An 18,885-nucleotide genomic window follows, 5' to 3' on the forward strand; every position below is an offset into this window, starting at 1 on the left:
GGTGTTTGCAGCCAGGCTGGAGGTGGCTGTGAGCAACCTGCTGTGGTGTGAGGTGTCCCTGGCCATGGCAGGGGGTTGGAACTGGCTGATCCTTGAGGTCCCTTCCAGCCCTGACAGTTCTATGATCCTATGACTTACCAAACCTTGGCTGTTCATTGCATGGAGGCTTGTTTGAGCTAAGCCCAGCTGGGCTGGCTCCATTGTGTTTCGTGACATTGCCATGAAATGGGAAGCAGAGAGTGCAGAGCATCCCTTTGGCCTGTGCTGAGCACCTCAGTCTGCTTCTGAGTGACAGCACAAAACGTGTGTGAGTGTCAAAGGCCATGTCTTGAAGGAATCCCCAGCCTCTGCTCAGCTGTCCCCCTGCAAGGTGACAAGTGTTTGTGTTCATCTCTGCTTTGTTGTGTGGGAAGTACTTGGAGCCATCTGTTTGGCTCTCAGTTTGAAGTCCCTGTCTTTTCTCCTCCTTGGGAAACTCCAATGGAATTAGGTTTATATGTAGGGTTAGTTTTCTTAAGATTTGTGGGTTCCTCCCCCCCCAGATTTATATTTGGCTACCTGATGGCCTCCAGCTGGTGTTTCCCTGTCAGGAGTGGAAGGAGGTCCTGCCTGCACCCCAAGGGCTGTTCTTTCAGCCTAGTTCTGTGCTATCCAATGTGCAGCTTGCACCTACTTGCTTAGCCCGCTGGGGTTTCTTCTTCTTCACCTAATACTCTGCCCTGGTGCAGTTCCCTGTACCCCCAGCTAACTACAAACCTCATTTCTGGTTAATGTAGAGGAGACCTAAAAGGCTTCTTCTGGTCTGCCCTGACCCACAGCTGTGCTTTTGTAGCAGGAGTAACCATGGCCAGCCTACTTCAGCAGCCTTAACATGGTCTTTGGAGGACAGGTTCTGTATGTTGGTGACTTAAGTACCAGCTGCACTTTTCTCAGTCACTCAGAGGACTCTGTGCTGTCATCAGGTGTATCAGGAGCATCAGTGTGAGCCTTGGGCACGGAGCAGTGAAAGGTTTCCCTCTGTGTGTGTGTGTGGTTAGAGCTGGGCTCTGAAAATGAAGCCCAATGCAGTCCATGGTTGACCCTTACCAAGGAGCTTTCTCCCAGCTGGAGCCAAACACAGAACCTGACTGTGATGTGGTAGGCATCCAGCAGATGAATTCCTCCTTCTCACTCCTGGAAGAGGAAGAAGCAGCTTCCTGTCCCATTTGCAGTGCCTGGCTGCCTGCTGCAGGCCTGCAGGTGGTGAGTGAAGGCTCCCCCTCTCCCAGGGAAGGGAATGTTGGCTTTGCAGATGGACTGCTCCATTGTCCAGCTCAATTAGAAGTGCAGGGTGGAAGGTGGGGGTTGAACCAACCCCCAAGTCTCTATCTACAAAGAGGTTTCAGTATTTGAGATGTGGCTGAGGAAATGGAGGGGGGAGAGGGAGGGCAGAGATCCTTCTGTGCTTTCCTTCCTCTCTGGGCAAAACTTCTTGCTCAAAAGCTTCTAATACACAGAGTGTGGGGAGATTGTTTTGGTCCTGCTGTGTTTCCCTGTTTGAAGTACACTCAGGTGGCTCACAGGGACAGGGGTTAGTGGTGGGCTTGGCAGGGTAGGCTCAGTGATCTCCAAGGTCCTTCCCAACCTCGAGGGCTCTACACCAGGTAAATCCCTTTGAGCAGTTTTCAGTGCCGATACATTCAAGGTGCTAAGCACTCCAGGGGTCACACATCCCCTGTCTGTGGGACACACAGTGACACCCAGGCTCATCTCACCCACTACCACCTGCTCTGTCTTGCAGGACCTACAGGTCTTGCTGGGTCTTGCTCAGCTTGCTGGAGATCAGTGCTGTGCTTTGAGGATACTCAATCAAACCTTCCCTCAGCAGCAGCGGGGATGGGGGGGGTCTGAAATCCTGCCCATCTGTGTCCCTCACCAAGCCCATCTGGGCAGAGCTGGATGTCAGACCAAGGCATTTGTCTCTTGGCTTTCAAGCTGCAAGGCCCAGAGCTGGTCTGTGAGGCGCTGATGCTGACCCCAGGAGCTGGCAGCTCCTGGCCCTGTGCACCCTGCGCCGTTTCAAGCAGGGCTGTGTTTTTCTAAGGGTTGATTTTTCTATGCTGCACTGTGGGAGGGGACACCAGGATACTCCAAACCTCCAGGAAGCCTTAGTCTTCAGGGTTTCACCCAGCACATCAGAATGTTTTAGCCATGTACCAGTTCCTCTAACAGCAACAATAAAGACCTGAAGCGTTCTGTGGCTTTGATTCTGCTGCTTTCTTTTCACTGTCTGACAACGTTCTGCATGCAGCCAGGAGGAGCACAACTCATCCCCAGTGGTACTTCCCCCCTGCCCTGCTCTCATGAGCCCCCAGCTGGACTACTGTGTCCAGTTCTGGAGACCCCAGCGTATGAAGGCCATGGGACTGCTGGAGCAGGTCCAGAGGAGGGCCACAGGGATGGTCAGAGGTCTGGAGCACATCCCCTGTGGGGGCAGCTGCAAGAGGTGGCTCTGTTCAGCCTGGAGGAGACAAGGCTCCAGGAAGACCCTTGTAGCCCCCCTGAAGGGGGCCTGCAAGAAAACTGGCAGGGGCTTTTTACAAGGGCTTCAAGTGACAGGATGAGGTAGAATGGCTTTGAGACAGAGGAGGGGAGGTTGAGGCTGGAGAGTAGGAAGAAATTCTTTCCAGTGAGGGTGGTGAGACACTGGAGCAGGCTGCCCAGGGAGGTGGTGGATACCCCCTTGCTGAAGTGTTCAAGGCTGGATGAGGCCCTGAGCAGCCTGGGATGGTGGAAATTGTCCCTGGCCACGGCAGTGGGGCTGGAACTGAGTGATCTTTAGTGTCCCTTCCGACCCAAACCGTTCTGTGATTCTATGGCTCTCTGTCTGGGGCAGGCCAATGTCCACCTGGGTGCTTGAGCTGTGATTTGTGGCTGTTGGGGTTCTGTTTCCCATCCCTCCATGGGAGCCTGGAAAGGGACAGCTGGCTGCAGCTTCCCTTCCAGCCTCTTCATGGAAAGGGTTGTGTAACCCTTGGAGTGTGCAAGGGGTACAGTCCTACATCTCCTGCAGCATCCTTGCTGCAGATGCTGAGCTCCTGCAGAGCTTCTGCTTTTCTGCCCTTGCTGGGGCAAGGGGAAGAGCTGTGCTTTTCCAGAAGCCCCTGGGAGACAGTGCAGGGAGGTGGTTTATGCAAGATCACAGCAAGGTGTTCAGGACTGCCTCCTCACCACATGTGAAGGTTAAAGGCAGCAGGCTCTCAGCTTTCCACCACTAATGACAGAAAGTGCTGTGTAAGTGAGAGAGACTCTAATTAGGCATTAATGAGAAAGGAGCCTGTGGTTTTATTATCTGGAGGACATGAGTGCTGTGGATGAGCCAGAGAGGTTGCATTAGCTGCTTCCTGCTGAGTCCTTCCAGCAGGAAAGTTCTTAGTAGACTTTCTGCATCATTTAAGGCCAGGAGGTAGAGGAGGGCACTGCAGAGGAGGAGCAGTGGGGCTTGGTGTGCTCAGCTGCTGGAGAAACAGAGTCCAGGCAAGTGGCCTCACAGGTGGACTGTGCAGGGCTTGGGGCAAAGACCTTGAGCTCTGCTCTTGGGTCTGCCACTGACCAGCAGCATTTGTCATGCACCTTCTGCAGCACTGGGCGCAGCACAGGAGGTTCCAGCGTGAGGAAGATCTTCACTGTGAGGCTCCCAGAGCCCTGGAGCAGGCTGCCCAGAGAGGTTGTGGAGTCTGCTTCTCTGGAGCCTTTCCAGCCCCACCTGGATGTGTTCCTGTGTGACCTGTGCTGGAGTCTCTGGTCCTGCTCTGGCAGGGGGGTTGGACTCCATGATCACTGTGGGTCCCTTCCAACCCCTGACATCCTGTGGTCTCTGGGGGATGCAGTGCTGCTGGGAACACCCCCACCCTGTGCCACAGGCTCTTACTGTGGGTGAAGAGGGGCCCCAGCCCCAGGAAAGTCTGCATGGCCACAGCTGTTCCTTCTCAGCCTAGGGGCTGCTGGCAGCCCACAGCACATCAGGCCGGGGGCAGCCTGGGAGCAGAAGCACTGCAAAGGCAGAGCCCCCTGCTTTGGGACCAGCCCTCTGCCGTGCCTCAGCCTGGACCTCAGAGTGCAGGACTCTGGAAGAGAGCAGACTGGTGACTGTCAGATAAAGACAAGAATCAGCCCAGCAAGGTTAAAGACCTCATCTTGAACTGGCCTCATTGTTGCTAGCTGTTGCATAAAGGCTGCTGAAGTGATTACAGGACGTGCTGGATCCTTGCACAGCAGGAACAACGAATGCAGGCAGGCAGGTCCTTGTCACAGCCAGACTCAAGCCAGCTCAGCAGCCCTCTGTGCCGTCAGGGTGCTGCTCGCAGCCGGCCCGGCTGAGCGCCGCCTGCCCGTGGCTCCTGCTCCCCCTCAGCAGTGCCAGGCTTTGCTTGGAATCAGAGACACACAGCCATGGAATCACAGAAACAGAACCCATGAAGGGTCCAGGCTGGAAGGGACCTCCAAAGCTCATCCAGTCCAACCTTCCCACACTCAGCAGGGACATCCCCAACTGGATCAGGCTGCCCAGGGCCTCATGGAGCCTCACCTGGAATATCTCCAGGGAAGGAGCCTCAACCACCTCCCTGGGCAACCTGTTCCAATGTTCCACCACCCTCACAGGGCAGAACTTGTTCCTAACATCCAACCTAAATCTGTTCTGCTCTGGCTTGAAGCCATTGCCCCTGGTCCTGTCCCTGCAGGCCTTTGCAAACAGTCTCTCTCCATCCTTCCTGTAGCCCCCTCCAGGTACTGGCAGGCTGCTATTAGGTCTGCCCAGAGCCTTCTCTTCTCCAGGCTGAACAGCCCCAGCTCCCTCAGCCTGTCCTTATGGGATAGGTGCTGCAGCCCCCTGATCATCTTTGTGGCCCTGCTCTGGACCCTAATTGGGGATGTCCCTGCTGACTGCGGGGAGGTTGGACTGGATGAGCTTTGGAGGTCCCTTCCAGCCTGGACCATTCTGTGACTCCATGATTCCATGATTCAGTGATTCCATGTGTCTATGCTTCCATGCTTCCATGCTTCTGATGCTATGATGTTAAGTCCTTTGGTTACCCCTAGTGTGCCTAACGCTCTGGCACACCCAGATAGGAAATGAACCCAGCTTTTAACCAGGTCTCTCCAAGTCCTTATCCTCAGTCCTATCCCCCTCTGTCCCACTGGGGGGAGGATTAGAAAGGAGGACCTCACCCCACCCACCAGCAGTGCCAGGCAGAGCGGTGGCACTGAACCTGGAGTCCTTGCAGGGCCACCAAGCCTCAGTGAGTCACTCATTAAAGCCATCGGAAATAGATGGCACTGGAAAGAGAACCAGGAGCCAGGTACCCAACTCACCCCCTTGGCAGGGGCCTGCTGGTCCCCCCGTGCCCCTGGGGGCACAGCTGCTGCCTGTGTGCCAGGTTGTGTGACTGGGGTGGGCTATGTTTGTCAGGAGAGCATCGTGTACACACCTCGAGGGGCAGCTGGGAGGACATTAGCTCCCCTAATGAATCAGCAGCCCGAAGGACCTAAAAATATGACTCTGCTGCAGAAGGGCAGCACCAAGCTGCTCAGGGAGCCAAGGTCAGGCAGCCCTGGTGTGCCTTGCCAGCTCTGTGTGGGGTTGTGCTGCTCTGCTCAGCTGCTCATCGCCTCTGGCAAGGGAGGATGTGCCAAAGCCTCCTTCCAGCCTTCTGCTCTGGTCTTGGCTGTCCTCACCCCACAGCGTGCTGGTTTGCAGTGCACCAGTGCCACTTACCTTTTGAGGACCTTAGATAGTAAGCCCCAGGCCAAATGCTGCCTGCCTGTCAGCTTGATGAAGGATCTGCCCAGCAGGGGCAGAGAGCAGGGCCTGGCCATGCAGCCTGCCCTGCAAGGCTGGCCATCACCCCCAAGGGTGTGCCCTCCCAAGGAGGTTGGAGGCTGGGGGTTGGTCTCTTCTCACATGCAACAAGTGACAGGACAAGAGGAAACAGCCTCAGGATGTGCCAGGGGAGGTCTGGGTTGGAGACTGGAAGCAACTTCTTCCCAGAAAGGGTTCTCAGGCAGTAGAACAGGCTGCCCAGGGAGGTGGGGGGGGTTGATGTCTCTGGAGGCACTGAGGTGCCATGGTCTAGTTGATAAGTTAGGGCTGGGTGATAGGTTGGACTTGATGATCTCTGGTTGATTCAGTGACTTTGATTTGTGTTCAATGGTTGTGCACCCTCCCCACATCCCCAGGAACCTCTTTGGTTCTTGGCTTAACATTCCCCAGCAGCTTGTCCCACCTGAGGGCTAGGGGCTAGGCTACCATGCCCAAGGTGGCCTGGACAGGCAGGGGCAGCTCTGAGCCCTGCCCTCAATCTGGAGTACAATAGAACTATTGCAAGGAGGCACTGAATTAGTGACCCCTCCCAGCCAAGACCAAGGTTCCCCTCAGTGGGGTTGGCAGGGCCCTGCTGCCAGTTCAGGTAATGTAATCCCAGGGCCTCCCTCTGCCCCAGCTGGAGCATCCTCCCTTCCCTGTGGCTTGGGCAAGCTTGGGCAGAAGGTGCTTCGTGGTTGCTGTTTCGGTGTGCTGCTGAAGGGCAGCTCCTTGCCATCAGTGTCAGGGTGGAGGTTCCCCCCAGCTTACAGAGGACTCTGTCATTGCCCCAAGTTTTAGGGCAGCTCCTGTGCCAACCAAGTTTCTGCAGGCACCACTGGTGAAATGGGATTTGCTGGGATGGCAAAGGTCCTTCTCACCTTGCCCACGGCTGCCTGGGCTCCAGCACTGCCTCTTTGCTGCTGGGGCTCTGCCTGTGGCAGCCAGGGCTCTCCATACCCCTGATTTCCCCTGGGGCTGTCCAGGCTTGGGGGCACTGCCTGGGTGCCTCTCTGAGTGCTGGCACTGAGGAGCAAGCCCAGGGAGCAGCCTGGCCTGGGCTCTGTTTCTGCAGACAATTCAGGTGGGTAGGTCTCTGGCCATCCTCTGCTCATGCCTGGTGAGGACAGGGAGTAAGAGATGCTGGAGGCTGCAGGAGCAGGCAGAATGGAAATGAATTCCCCTTTCCTTCTCACTAATAACAATTGTTCTCCCCTAAGAGTCCCTTAATTGATCCAACAATTGACAAATCCAGGCTGGGAATGCAGGGAATTGAATAGAAGCAGCTGAAAATAGCATTAGGTGCCCTCTGATGCAGTCAGAGGTGTCACCCAGCACAAGGAGTGCAGGAAAAGAGGGCCTGGAGCTGGAAGGAGCCTTCATTAAGCTGTGGCAAGGGCATTATTAAGCCAAGGAACATTGATTTGGTTTGAAAGATTTGGCCCTCCCTATTAAATACAATCTCAGTAATGTAATCTGGGAAGCTGCTTTGAATGTCAGCCTTGCTTGGCTCAGCTCTGCTGGCTGGGCTTGCTGCTCTGCAGGGGCAAGGGAGACATCATTCTCCATCACCCTTCTGTCCAAGAGCAGCCAGCAAAGGGCCAGACCCACCCCAGAGGAGCCAGCACCTGGGTGTGCTCCTGGGAGGCAATGCCTGCCCCGAGGGGCTGCGTGTGTAGGATGTGTGACAGCAGCACAGCCAGCAGCCTGCAGACACAGAAGCAGCCAGCACTGGGGGTGTGTCTGTGTGTGTCTGTCTGTGTGTCGGTGTGTCTGTCTGTGTGTGTCCCAAAGCCAGAAATCACCTCAGGCTCTGGGTGTTTGTGTAAGCTTGAACAGCAGCCCAAGCCCTCTGCTGCTGTTAGCCCTGGAGCTCTGCTGGCTTCAGGACAATGTCCTTGGGAGCTGAAGGCCCTGCCTCAAGTCCAATACAGAAGCATGGAGTTGGTCAGGGTGGAAAAGACCTCCAAGACCATCCAGTCCAACAGCTAATCTGCGACCACCATGGCCATTAAGCCACATCCCACACTGCCATGGCCACAGGTTTCTTGAACACCTCCAGGGATGGGGACTCCACCACCTCCCTGGGCAGCCTGTGCCAGTCCCTGACCGCTCCTGCAGCACAGAAATGTTTCCTAATCTCCAACCTAAACCTCCCCTGGAGCAGTTCCAGGTTATTTCCTCTCCTATCACCTGATACTAGGGAGCAGAGATCAGCCCCCACCTGGCTCCAACCTCCTTTCAGGGAGCTGTAGAGAGCAAGGAGGTCTCCCCTCAGCCTCCTCTTCTCCAGACCAAACCCCCTCAGTTCCCTCAGCTGCTCCTCACCAGCCCTGCTCTCCAGACCCTTCCCCAGCTTGGTTGCCCTTCTCTGGACATGCTCCAGCCCCTCAATGTCCTTCTTGGACCGAGGGGCCCCAAACTGACCACAGTACTCAGGGTGTGGCCTCTGCAGTGCTGAGTACAGCGGCACCATCACTTCTCTGGTCCTGCTGGTCACACTGTTCCTGCTCCAGGCCAGGATGCTGCTGGCAAATTCTGCTGAGGAATCTTTTTCCTGGGTCCCAGATGTCCACAGCCTGCACAGGGCTGCCCTGGGTGTGTGCTGGCTGGCTGGAGGGAAGGGACACTCCACGAGGCACCCCTTAGCTCCTCAGAGAAGTGGATCCTTCAAGGCTGGGGGAAAAGCACCGCTGGACCTGCAACCTGACAGCACAGCTGATGCAAGGATCCTCACCCAGGTGGGTGTCCCCACAGCAAAATGGAGCACAACACCACTGGTCCTAAAGAGGCATGAACCTCATGCCCCGCAAAGAGAGGAGCTGGGGATGGCATCCCCTGGGGCACAGTGTGGGAAGGAGGAGGAGAGAAAGTGGAGCTTTGATGGAGACATAAAGCCAAACCCCAACTCCTGCAGCACCACAAATGCAAGAGGTGCTCTCCTCCCCTCAAACATGAGCTGTGACCAAATCCCTAGCTCTACTCTGCTCCTGCAGGGGATCTCCAGCCCTCTGCTCTCTCTGCAGAGCCCTGGGATGAGGGCAGCAGCATGCAGACAGCAATGGAAACAAGGAGTGCCACCGGCCAGAGGGGACCATGGGCTCAGAAGTGGATGGGAAGACATCAGCAGGCCATGGAGAGCCTCAGCACAGTCGCTGCTGCAGCCCTGTGTCCAGCAGGTGGCCGAGCATGCCGGTGGCAGGGCTCTGCCAAAGGAGCACAACAGAAGGCACCAAAACCATTTCCCTGCGCGTCAGAAGTGGCCAGACACAGCTGAAGGCCCTGAGCCACTCGACTGTAATGGAGTCAATTTTCTCCTTCAGAGTGCAGCACACAAACCTTTTTATAGCCATGCACCAGCAGAGCTGTTTTTCGTTCCCCTCTCCCTGCCAGTGCTTGAAAGCCATTTCTGTGGCTCCCTCCCCAGGCCTTCACCTGCTCTCCTGCAGCTACTGTTCCATTGCCTGCAGGAGCTCTGGGGAGCTGGATGGAGAAGAGACAGGAAACCTCTGCCCTGTTCTGGCATGGCTTTGGGGCTGGGCAAGAGTCCTGGACTGGGGAGAGCTGGCTGGGAGATGGGGAGGAGGAGCTGCATGAGCAGCTGTGTGTGGCAAGCCTCACTCTGTGGCCCTTCAACTTGAGGTCTTCTCTGTGCATCACTTGTGGGCCTGGGGCTGCAGCAAGAATCATCAAATGGTTTGGGTTGGAAGGGACCTTGAAGATTATCTACTTCCAACCCCCCTGCCACGGGCAGGGACAACTCCCACCAGCCCAGGTTGCTCAAAGCCTCATCCAGCCTGGCCTTGAACACCTCCAGGGCAGAGGTGCATCCACAGCTCCTCTGGGCAGCCTGTTGCAGTGTCTCAGCACCCTCATAGTACAGAAGTCTTCCTGATGGCCAATCTAAATCTACCCTGCTCTGATTCTACAAAGAGTAAGCTGTGTCCTTGCAAGAGGAGCACTGAAGCAGGGGAATGCCTTGCTCCAGGGGGCTGAGGACACAAAAAGCCTCACAGAGAGCCCCAGGGAAGAGCAGGCAGGTTGGCAGAGGAAAAGCTCTCTGGAGACCTGCTTAATGCTCAGAAAACCTCTGGTGCTGAGCTAGAATCACACAACTGTCAGGGTTGGAAGGGACCTGAACTGGATGATCCTTGAGGCCCCTTCCACCCCTGACAGTTCTATGCCTCTGTGTGGGGTGGATTACATCCCAGGGGCAAATGCTGCACTACTAAGTGCTCAGGGAAAAGGCTGAAGCACCTCCCAGCAGCTCTGCAGGCTTTGCAGCTCCCTGTCCACAGGGCTGGGATGCTCTTGCTCCATCCCAGCTCTTCCTGTCCCGGTCTGTGCACGCTGCCAGCCCTGCTGCACTCCTTGGAGCTGTGCTGCCAGTGGTGAGGAGCTGACATCGTCATGGCAACAGAGGGGGGGATTTCCTGGTCGCATAGCAACCTGCTGGGGGCTGATGTAAGCCCTCTGCTCCTTTCCTCCCCTGCCTGCCCTGCAGTTTTGATGTGCCTGTGAGGTTTGGGCTGGGTTTCAGCCGGGGTTTCGTCTGCTGGCTGTGCTCCTGACGTCAGAGCGATGAGAATGGCAGAGAGGGAGGGAGAGATTCACTCCCCTGGGAGCCCTCAGCCCAGCCATGGTCTTGCTGAGGGGCACTAGTATGCACAGCTCATTGCTAGAGGCTTGGTCATATTAATCTGGTGCTCATTGCAGCTACTTTGGCTAATGTGGACTGGAGGAGACAGGAAAATGCCTCGCAGTGATTTTTGTCTCAAGCTCTCCCTCTTGATTGCTGCCTTGCTCCTGTCAAAGTGATGATGCTCTTGTGCAGGGGGCAGCTGTAAACAGGGCAGGGTTATTCTGCACCAAGAGAAGCACAGCCAGCAGGTCAGGGAGGGGATTCTCCCCCTCTGCTCCACTCTGCTGAGACCACAGCTGGAGCTCTGGGTCCAGTTCTGGAGCCTCTGTGCCAGGAAGGATCTGGAGGTGCTGGAAGGTGTCCAGAGAAGGGCCACGAGGAGGAGCAGAGGGCTGGAGCTGCTCTGCTGTGAGCACAGACTGAGGGAGTTGGGGTTGTGCAGGCTGGAGAGGAGAAGGCTCCCAGAAGACCTCATTGTGGCCTTCCAGGAGCTGAAGGGGGCTCCAAGAAAGCTGGGGAGGGACTTTTGAGGGTGTCAGGGAGGGATAGGACTGGGGGGGATGGAGCAAAACTAGAAGTGGGGAGATTGAGATTGGATGTGAGGAAGAAGTTGTTGCCCATGAGGGTGGTGAGAGCCTGGCACAGGCTGCCCAGGGAGGTGGTGGAAGCCTCCTGCCTGGAGGTGTTTGCAGCCAGGCTGGAGGTGGCTGTGAGCAACCTGCTGCAGTGTGAGGTGTCCCTGGGAATGTCACCAATATTGCATCCAGCTCTGGGCTGCCCAGCTCAAGAGGGACAGGGATCTGCTGCAGAGAGTCCAACAGAGAGCTGCCAGGATGCTGAAGGGACTGCAGCACTGCCCTGTGAGGAGAGGCTGAGAGCTCTGGGGCTGCTGAGTCTGCAGAGGAGAAGGCTGAGAGGGATCTGATCAATGTCTATCAATAGCTGAGGGCTGGGGGTCAGGAGGGAGGGGACAGGCTCTGCTCACTTGCACCCTGGCATAGGCCAAGGGGCAATGGATGGAAACTCCAGCACAGGAGGTTCCCGCTCAGCATGAGGAGGAACTTCTGCCCTGGGAGGCTCCCAGAGCCCTGGAGAGAGGTTGTGGAGTCTCTTTCTCTGGAGCCTTTCCAGCCCCACCTGTGTTCCTGTGTGCCCTGTGCTGGAGTCTCTGCTCCATGATCTCCTGAGGTCCCTTCCAGCTCCCAACCTCCTGTGGTTTCCAGCCCATTCATTGGGAGCCTGGGAGCAGCACCAGTGTGGGAGTGGGAGCAGCAGTGCTGGCAGAGGGCACTTCTGTGCTCTTTCCTAGGGAGGGGAATTGTGGCTTGGATTGGCTTTTCCCTTTTGCTGATGGAAGCTGAGACAAGCCTCTGTGCTCACAGCTTGATCTGTTTGCTTTCTGTTGCACCCCACTGGATTGGTGTCCTGGACATCAGGCACAAGTAGCCTGGAGGAGGAGAGGCCTCTTCCATGCTTTTGGCATCTGCTACCCCAGAGAAAAAGGGAAACACAACCCTGGCAGGTAGCAGCCTCCTCCCTGGGAGATGAGGCTGTTGGTACATGGCCTGGCTTGAGTTAGGACAGTGGTTTGACTTCTCAGCTCAGCCTTCTGCTCTCTCTGAGGTTCAGGCTGCACAGCCAGAGGCTGCTTCCAGCAGGGAGGAGGCTGATGGGGAGGGCTCCTGCCGAGGCTCTGGCTGAGACTTGCTGCTGTGGAGTCCAAGGGCACTGATCCATCCTGTGTGCCCTGCTGGAGGTGCAGCAAAGCAGAGGTGGCACCTGTGGGCAGGACAGGTGACCCTAAAGTGGCCAACAAAGGATTCCATACCATGAACATCACCTTCAGGTCCAAGCAGGGCCAAGCCTCTTCAAGGGCTGCCCCTTCTGCCTTCAGTCCCAATCCATCTGGGCCCGACACCAGCCCCTGAATCTGGTTTCTGTCTGTCTCTGAGGCCAGCCTGGGACTTCCCCAGTGCCTGCCCCCAGTGCCAGTGGTGACAGCAGTGACATCATTGCCACCAGTGGTGGGTTCCAGATGGATTGTATCTGTGTTTGTGTGCATGTCATTGTTTTCACAGCTTCCCAGAGCTGCTTCAGTTCCTGCCCCAGCCCATCAGTCTCCCTCACTTGTTCCCTTGCTCTTCCCTTTGGGGAGCAGAGGACTTCCTAGAGAGCTTCTGCCTGGTGGACAGCCCAGCCCTGAGCCTTGGCAATACCTCTGCATGGCTCAGACCATAACAGATGCACAGACTGCAGCAGGTTGGAAGGGACCCCCAAAGGTCATCTTGGCCAACGCCCTGCAGGCAGCAGGGACACCTCCAGGTGGATCAGGCTGCCCAGGGACACAGCCAGTCTGATCTTGAATGCTTCCAGGGACAGGGCCTCAAGCACAGCCCTGGGCAACCAATTCCAGTGTTCCACCACTCTCATGGTGCAGAACTTCCCCCTGATGCTCAACCTAAACCCCTGCTGCTCCAGTCTCCAACCACTGCCCCTCGTCCTGTCCCCACAGACCCTTCTGAGCAGTCCCTGCCCAGCCTAGTGAAACATTCCACCTTTCCCTAGGGATGAAATCTGCAGCAGCACAGTGAAAGGCAAGCAGAGGTGGCCACAGGATGGGAGCCTGGCTCAGAAATGCCCCTTGGGAGTCTCTTCTGCTGCTTTCCCCATGGCTTGTTGGGGAGAGCTGAGGCTGGCAGGGCTGCAGGGCATCACAAGGCACAGGGTCCCTGCTGTCCCTCCAAGCTGGATCCTGCAGAGGAGCAAACCAAGCACAAGCAGCAGCATGGCCATGGGAGCTGTGGCCTCCAGGAGAGCACAGCTGGGGCTGGGGAGACAGGGCATGACTGAAAGAGCTAAAGGCACTTGGCAGCCTTTTGACTCCAGGCAAAAATGTTCTGTGGTGCTCACAGTGAAAGAGAAAGACACTCCCCAGAGAGAGGACAGCAGCAAGGAAGGCATCTGTGGTGCAGCTGAGCAATGAGCCTGCTGTGGGGAGTGACTGTGCCTGTGCCCTTCTGGGCTGAGCTGGCTCCTCTAGACACCCTGACAGAGGTGCCAGCAAGGCCTCCAGGCACCCAGTCCAGCACTTCCTCACTGCTGGGAAGGCCTCTTGAAGGTGTCCAGAGAAGGGCAACACAGCTGGGGAGGGGTCTGGGGCACAGCCCTGTGAGGAGAGGCTGAGGGAGCTGGGGTTGCTTAGCCTGCAGAAGAGGAGGCTCAGGGGAGACCTCATTGCTCTCCACAACTCCCTGCAGGGAGGTTGTAGCCAGGTGGGGGTTGGTCTCCTCTCCCAGGCACCCAGCAGCAGAACAAGAGGACACAGACTCAAGCTGTGCCAGGGGGGGTTCAGGCTGAGTGTTAGGAAGAAGTTCTTCCCAGACAGAGAGCTTGGCCCTTGGGCTGTGCTGCCCAGGGAGGTGGTGGAGTCCCCGTCCCTGGAGGTGCTTAGGAAGAGCCTGGCTGAGGCCCTTGGTGCCAGGGTCTGGTTGGTTAGTTAGGGTTGATGATGACTTGGACTTGATGACCTTGGAGGTCTCTTCCCAGCTGGCTGATCCTGTGGCTCTGTAGCTGGGCTGCTGCCAGCGTCGGCCAGGTGCCTTTCCTTGTGGAGCAGAAGGAATCTCTTTTGCCAGAGGAGTTTACCGTCTCGGGAGCAAGCTGCGGTATCGCGACTCTCGCCGACAAGCCGCTGCTCGTATCTCGGTCTCCGGGCTGGAAGCGCTGTGCCGGCCGGGAGAGCAATGAGCGCTGGCCTGGCCAGCAGCCTGCAGGTCAATTCTGCCATCTGCAGCTCAGGCCTGACACTGCGAGAAGCTCTGCTGGTGCTGGGGGAGCTGCAGCATCTCTCTTGCCAAAGAAAGGCTCAGGGGCTTGGGGCTCGATGGCCTGGAGAGGAGGAGAACGTGAGGGGACCTTATCAACACCTCATGGGTGCCCTGGAGAGGCCACACCTGGAATCCTGTGTCCAGGGCTGGGCTCCCCAGTTCAAGAGAGACAGAGACCTGCTGGAGAGAACCCAGCAGAGAGCCAGGAGGATGCTTAGGGGCCTTGAGCATCTCCCCTGTGAAGAGAGACTGAGAGCCCTGGGGCTGTTGAGTCTGGAGGAGAGAAGGCTGAGAGGGATCTGATCAATGCCTATCAATAGCTGAGGGGTGGGTGCCAACGGGAGGGGGCCAAGCTCCTTTGGGTGGTGCACAGTAGCAAGAGAAGGAACAGTGGACACAAACTGGAACAGAGAAGGTTTCAGCTCACCATAAGGAGAAACTTCTCTACAGTGAGGGTCCCAGAGCCCTGGAGCAGGCTGCCCAGAGAGGTTGTGGAGTCTCCTTCTCTGGAGCCTTCCCAGCCCCACCTGAATGCATTCCTGTGCAGCCTGCCCTGGGTGATGCTGCTCTGGCAGTGGGGTTGCACTGGATGCTCTCTGGAGGTCCCTTCCAGCCTCTGATGTCCTGTGTGATACTGTGAGCAGCCTGATCTCAGTGGTGCCCAGAGACAGAGCAAGACATAACAGGCACAAAGCTGAAGTTCCATCTGAACATGAGGAGGAACTTCTTCATGGTGAGGGTGGCAGAGCCCTGGAGCAGGCTGCCCAGAGAGGTGTTTCCATCTCTGGAGTCATTCAGAGCCTGCTTGGACATGCTCTAGGAGAATCTGCTTCAAAGAGGGGCTGCACCAGATGGTCCCCAGAGGTCCCTTCCACCCCCTGCCACTCTGTGATCCAGGCCCCCAGGCAAGGCCAGACTCAGAGATGGTCATTACAATGTTCTTCTGAGGTGAAGTTTCTGTGCTTGACATGTCCAGAGGTGAGGAGAGGAGAAGCAGGAAGCTAAAACCTTCATCTCAAGCAACAAATGTTAGTCTCAGGGCCTGTCCCCATGCCAGCACTCATGGGGCTCAGAGCTGGGCTGTTTCTCAGTTGTTCCTATCCAATCTCTCCATTTTATAGGAGGCAACATGACAGAAGTGGAGTTCAGATACTTAGTGCCAGGGAGCTCCAGCTTGCCACAGCTCTGCACACCCTCACTGTGCTTGGCAGGCAAAGGGAGTTGTTGGAAAGCATTTGTTGGACTTCATAAAAGCTTACCCTCAAACAGCCTGGTAAGAGGGCAGGTGATGAGGTGATGAGTGCCTCTGACCCTGCCTGACACCAAACCATGCAACCAGGGGGTCACAGGATGTTAGGGGTTGGAAGGGACCTCTGGAGCTCTTCCAGTCCAACCCCCTGCCAGAGCAGGAGCAGAGACTCCAGCACAGGGCACACAGGAACACATCCAGATGGGGCTGGAAAGGCTCCAGAGAAGGAGACTCCACAACCTCTCTGGGCAGCCTGCTCCAGGGCTCTGGGACCCTCCCAGGGCAGAAGTTCCTCCTCATGCTGAGCTGGAACCTCCCGGGGCAGAAGTTCCTCCTCCTGCTGATCTGGAACCTCCTGTGCTGCAGTTTCCATCCATTGCCCCTTGGCCTATGCCAGGGTGCAAGTGAGCAGAGCCTGTCCCCTCCCTCCTGCCCCCCAGCCCTCAGCTATTGATAGACATTGATCAGATCCCTCTCAGGCTTCTCCTCTGCAGACTAAGCAGCCCCAGGGCTCTCAGCCTCTCCTCACAGGGCAGTGCTCAGTCCCTTCAGCATCCTGGCAGCTCTCTGTTGGACTCTCTGCAGCAGATCCCTGTCCCTCTTGAGCTGGGCAGCCCAGAGCTGGATGCAAGATTCCAGGTGAGGTCTCAGCAGGGCAGAGCAGAGGGGGAGGAGAACCTCCCTGGCTCTGCTGGGCACCCTCCTCTGAATGCAGCCCAGGATCCCCTTGGCCTTCTTGGCCCCCAGGGCACATTGCTGGCCCATGGAGGATTTGTTCTCCCCCAGCACTCCCAGGTCCTTCTCCTTGGGGCTGCTCTCCAGCAGATCACCTCCTAACCTGTCCTGCTGCAGTTTCTTCTGCCTGCCCAGGGGCAGGGCTCTGCACTTCTCCATGAGGCTCCTCTCTGCCCAGCTCTCACTGAGGAAGTCTTTTGGTTGCCAAAGACCTCCAAGATCATTGTTCTTCTGGCAGTGTGTCCCTCTGAACCAGGCCAGGCTGGAGTCTGCTGAGCTGCCCTCCAAAGCCTCTGCTCTGTCTCCTCAGAGTGTGCTGCTGAAGAGCAAGTGCCCCTCACATGGCCAGTGATCCTCCCTCCCTCTCTCTCCAGTTCACCCCAGCTGTGGGGAATGCTTCAGGAGATGCTTTCCCCTCTTCCTTGAGGGCATTGCCTGGAGCACAGGGCTGAATTGTGGCATGGAGGATACAGGTTCTGGAGAGAAAAGATCAGCATCTGATTGACTTGGAGGCTGGCAGAGCCCTGGGCAGGCTGCCTGGAGGCATGGTGGAGTCTCCTTCCCTAGAGTCATTCCAAACCCTCCTCGATGCCATCCTGTGCCACCTGCTCTAGGTGAACCTGCTCTAGCAGGGGGGGGACTGGATGATCTCTGGAGGTCCCTTTCAACCCTCCCCACGCTGTGATTCAGCCTGAAGGGGTGTTGAGCTTGCCAGGGGCTCCGTGAGGAGCAGGTTTCTGCCTGCGAAGTCCTGCCGGCAGCAAGCAAGCAGCGAGAGAGAGGAGCTCGGGCCAAGGAGCCTCTAGATGTCACTGCCATGCAGCAGAAGCGCCCCCAGCACCACGCTGGAGCAGGGACAGCCAGCCACAGCCGGGGGCACGCACCCAGGGAGGCAGCCCAACAGTTTGGGCAGCCCAGCTGCTTGGGCATCCCACTTCCCAGGGCTGCAAAGGTGCAGCTATGGCAGGGTGGGACTAGGCACAGCTGCTGCAGCCAGGAAGAGCAGGATAAGGTAGTCCAGGTGAGGAGCTGCCAGGTAGCAGGGAAGTGTTCCAGTCCCAGCCCTGTGGCACAGAGATCCTAGAGACTGAGCATGGTGATGCTAAACACAGCTGGTAGCCACCCCCCCCCAGGAGAAATGCTCCCAACATCTGCCTGTGCTCCTGCTGAGCTACCTAAACAGGGCAGGGTCACTCCTGAGGAGCTTTCCAGCTGCCTCCCTGGCTTTGGGCTACTGGGAGACCACTCTGGCTGGGGAAAAGTTGTTCCTAATGTCCAGTCTGTGGCAGCTTGAGGCCATTCCCTCTTGTTCTATGGCTAATTGCCTGGGAGAAGAGACCAGCAGCAGCCTCTCCACAAGCTCCTTCCAGGTAGCTGTAGACAGCAATGAGGTCTCCCCTCAGCCTCCTCTGTTTCACACTAACCATCCCCAGCTCCTTCAGTTGCTCTTCATAAGATTTCTTCTCCAGGCCCTTCCCAGCTTCCCTGCCCTGCTCTGCCCTGGCTCCAGCACCTCCACAGCTCTCTTGTGCTGAGCTGCCCAAAACTGGGCACAGCACTGGAGCTGTGGCCTCCCCAGAGCTGAGTACAGGGGGACAATCCCCTCCCTGCTCCTGCTGGCCATACACAGGGGCACCATCCTCACAGTGCTGGCCTTCACAGCTTGATCACAGCAATAGAACCACAGAGCCACAGAATGGTCTGGGTTGGAGGGGACCTCCAAAGGTCATCTGCACTCAGCAGGGACATCCTCAGCCAGATCAGGCTGCTCAGAGCCCTGTCCAGCCTCACCTTGAACATCTCCAGGCATGGGGCCCCAACCACCTCCCTGGGCACCCTGCTCCAGTGCTCCACCACCCTCCTGGTGCAGAACTTGCTCCTAGCATCCATTCTAGATCTGCTCTGCTCTGATTTCAAACCACTGCCTCTCATCCTATCTCTGCAGGCCTTTGTAAGCAGTCTCTCTCCATCCAGCTGGAAGGCTGCAGTTAGCTCTCCCAGGAGAGGATGAGCTGTAGAAGTTTCCCTTCTCTCTCCAACACCCCACTGCTCTGAGCTGCTTTTGTTCTGGCCACTGGGCCCTGTGTCTGTGCAATGGAATAAAGCTCCTGGTTGCTGCTGGAAATGAAAGTCTGCACTCTGCCAACACTCTATTTCTACCCCCCACCCCCCCCCCACCCCCCCCCGATTCTGTCCTTAATTGCAATGGGAATCACAGAATAGTTAGGAGTCAGAAGGGACCTCTAGAGATCATTGAGTGCAACCTACCTGCCAGAGCAGGCCCACAAAGCAGGGATATTGCAGGCTGGGGCTGCCCAGCTCAAGAGGGACAGGGATCTGCTGGAGAGTCCAACAGAGAGCTGCCAGGATGCTGAAGGGACTGCAGCACTGCCCTGTGAAGAGAGGCTGAGAGCCCTGGGGCTGCTTAGTCTGCAGAGGAGAAGGCTGAGAGGGATCTGATCAATGTCTATCAATAGCTGAGGGCTGGGGGTCAGGAGGGAGGGGACAGGCTCTGCTCACTTGCACCCTGGCATAGGCCAAGGGGCAATGGATGGAAATTCCAGCACAGGAGGTTCCAGCTCAGCATGAGGAG

Source organism: Dryobates pubescens, chromosome 2, assembly GCF_014839835.1.
Source record: "Dryobates pubescens isolate bDryPub1 chromosome 2, bDryPub1.pri, whole genome shotgun sequence".
Taxonomy (NCBI): Eukaryota; Metazoa; Chordata; class Aves; order Piciformes; family Picidae; genus Dryobates; species Dryobates pubescens.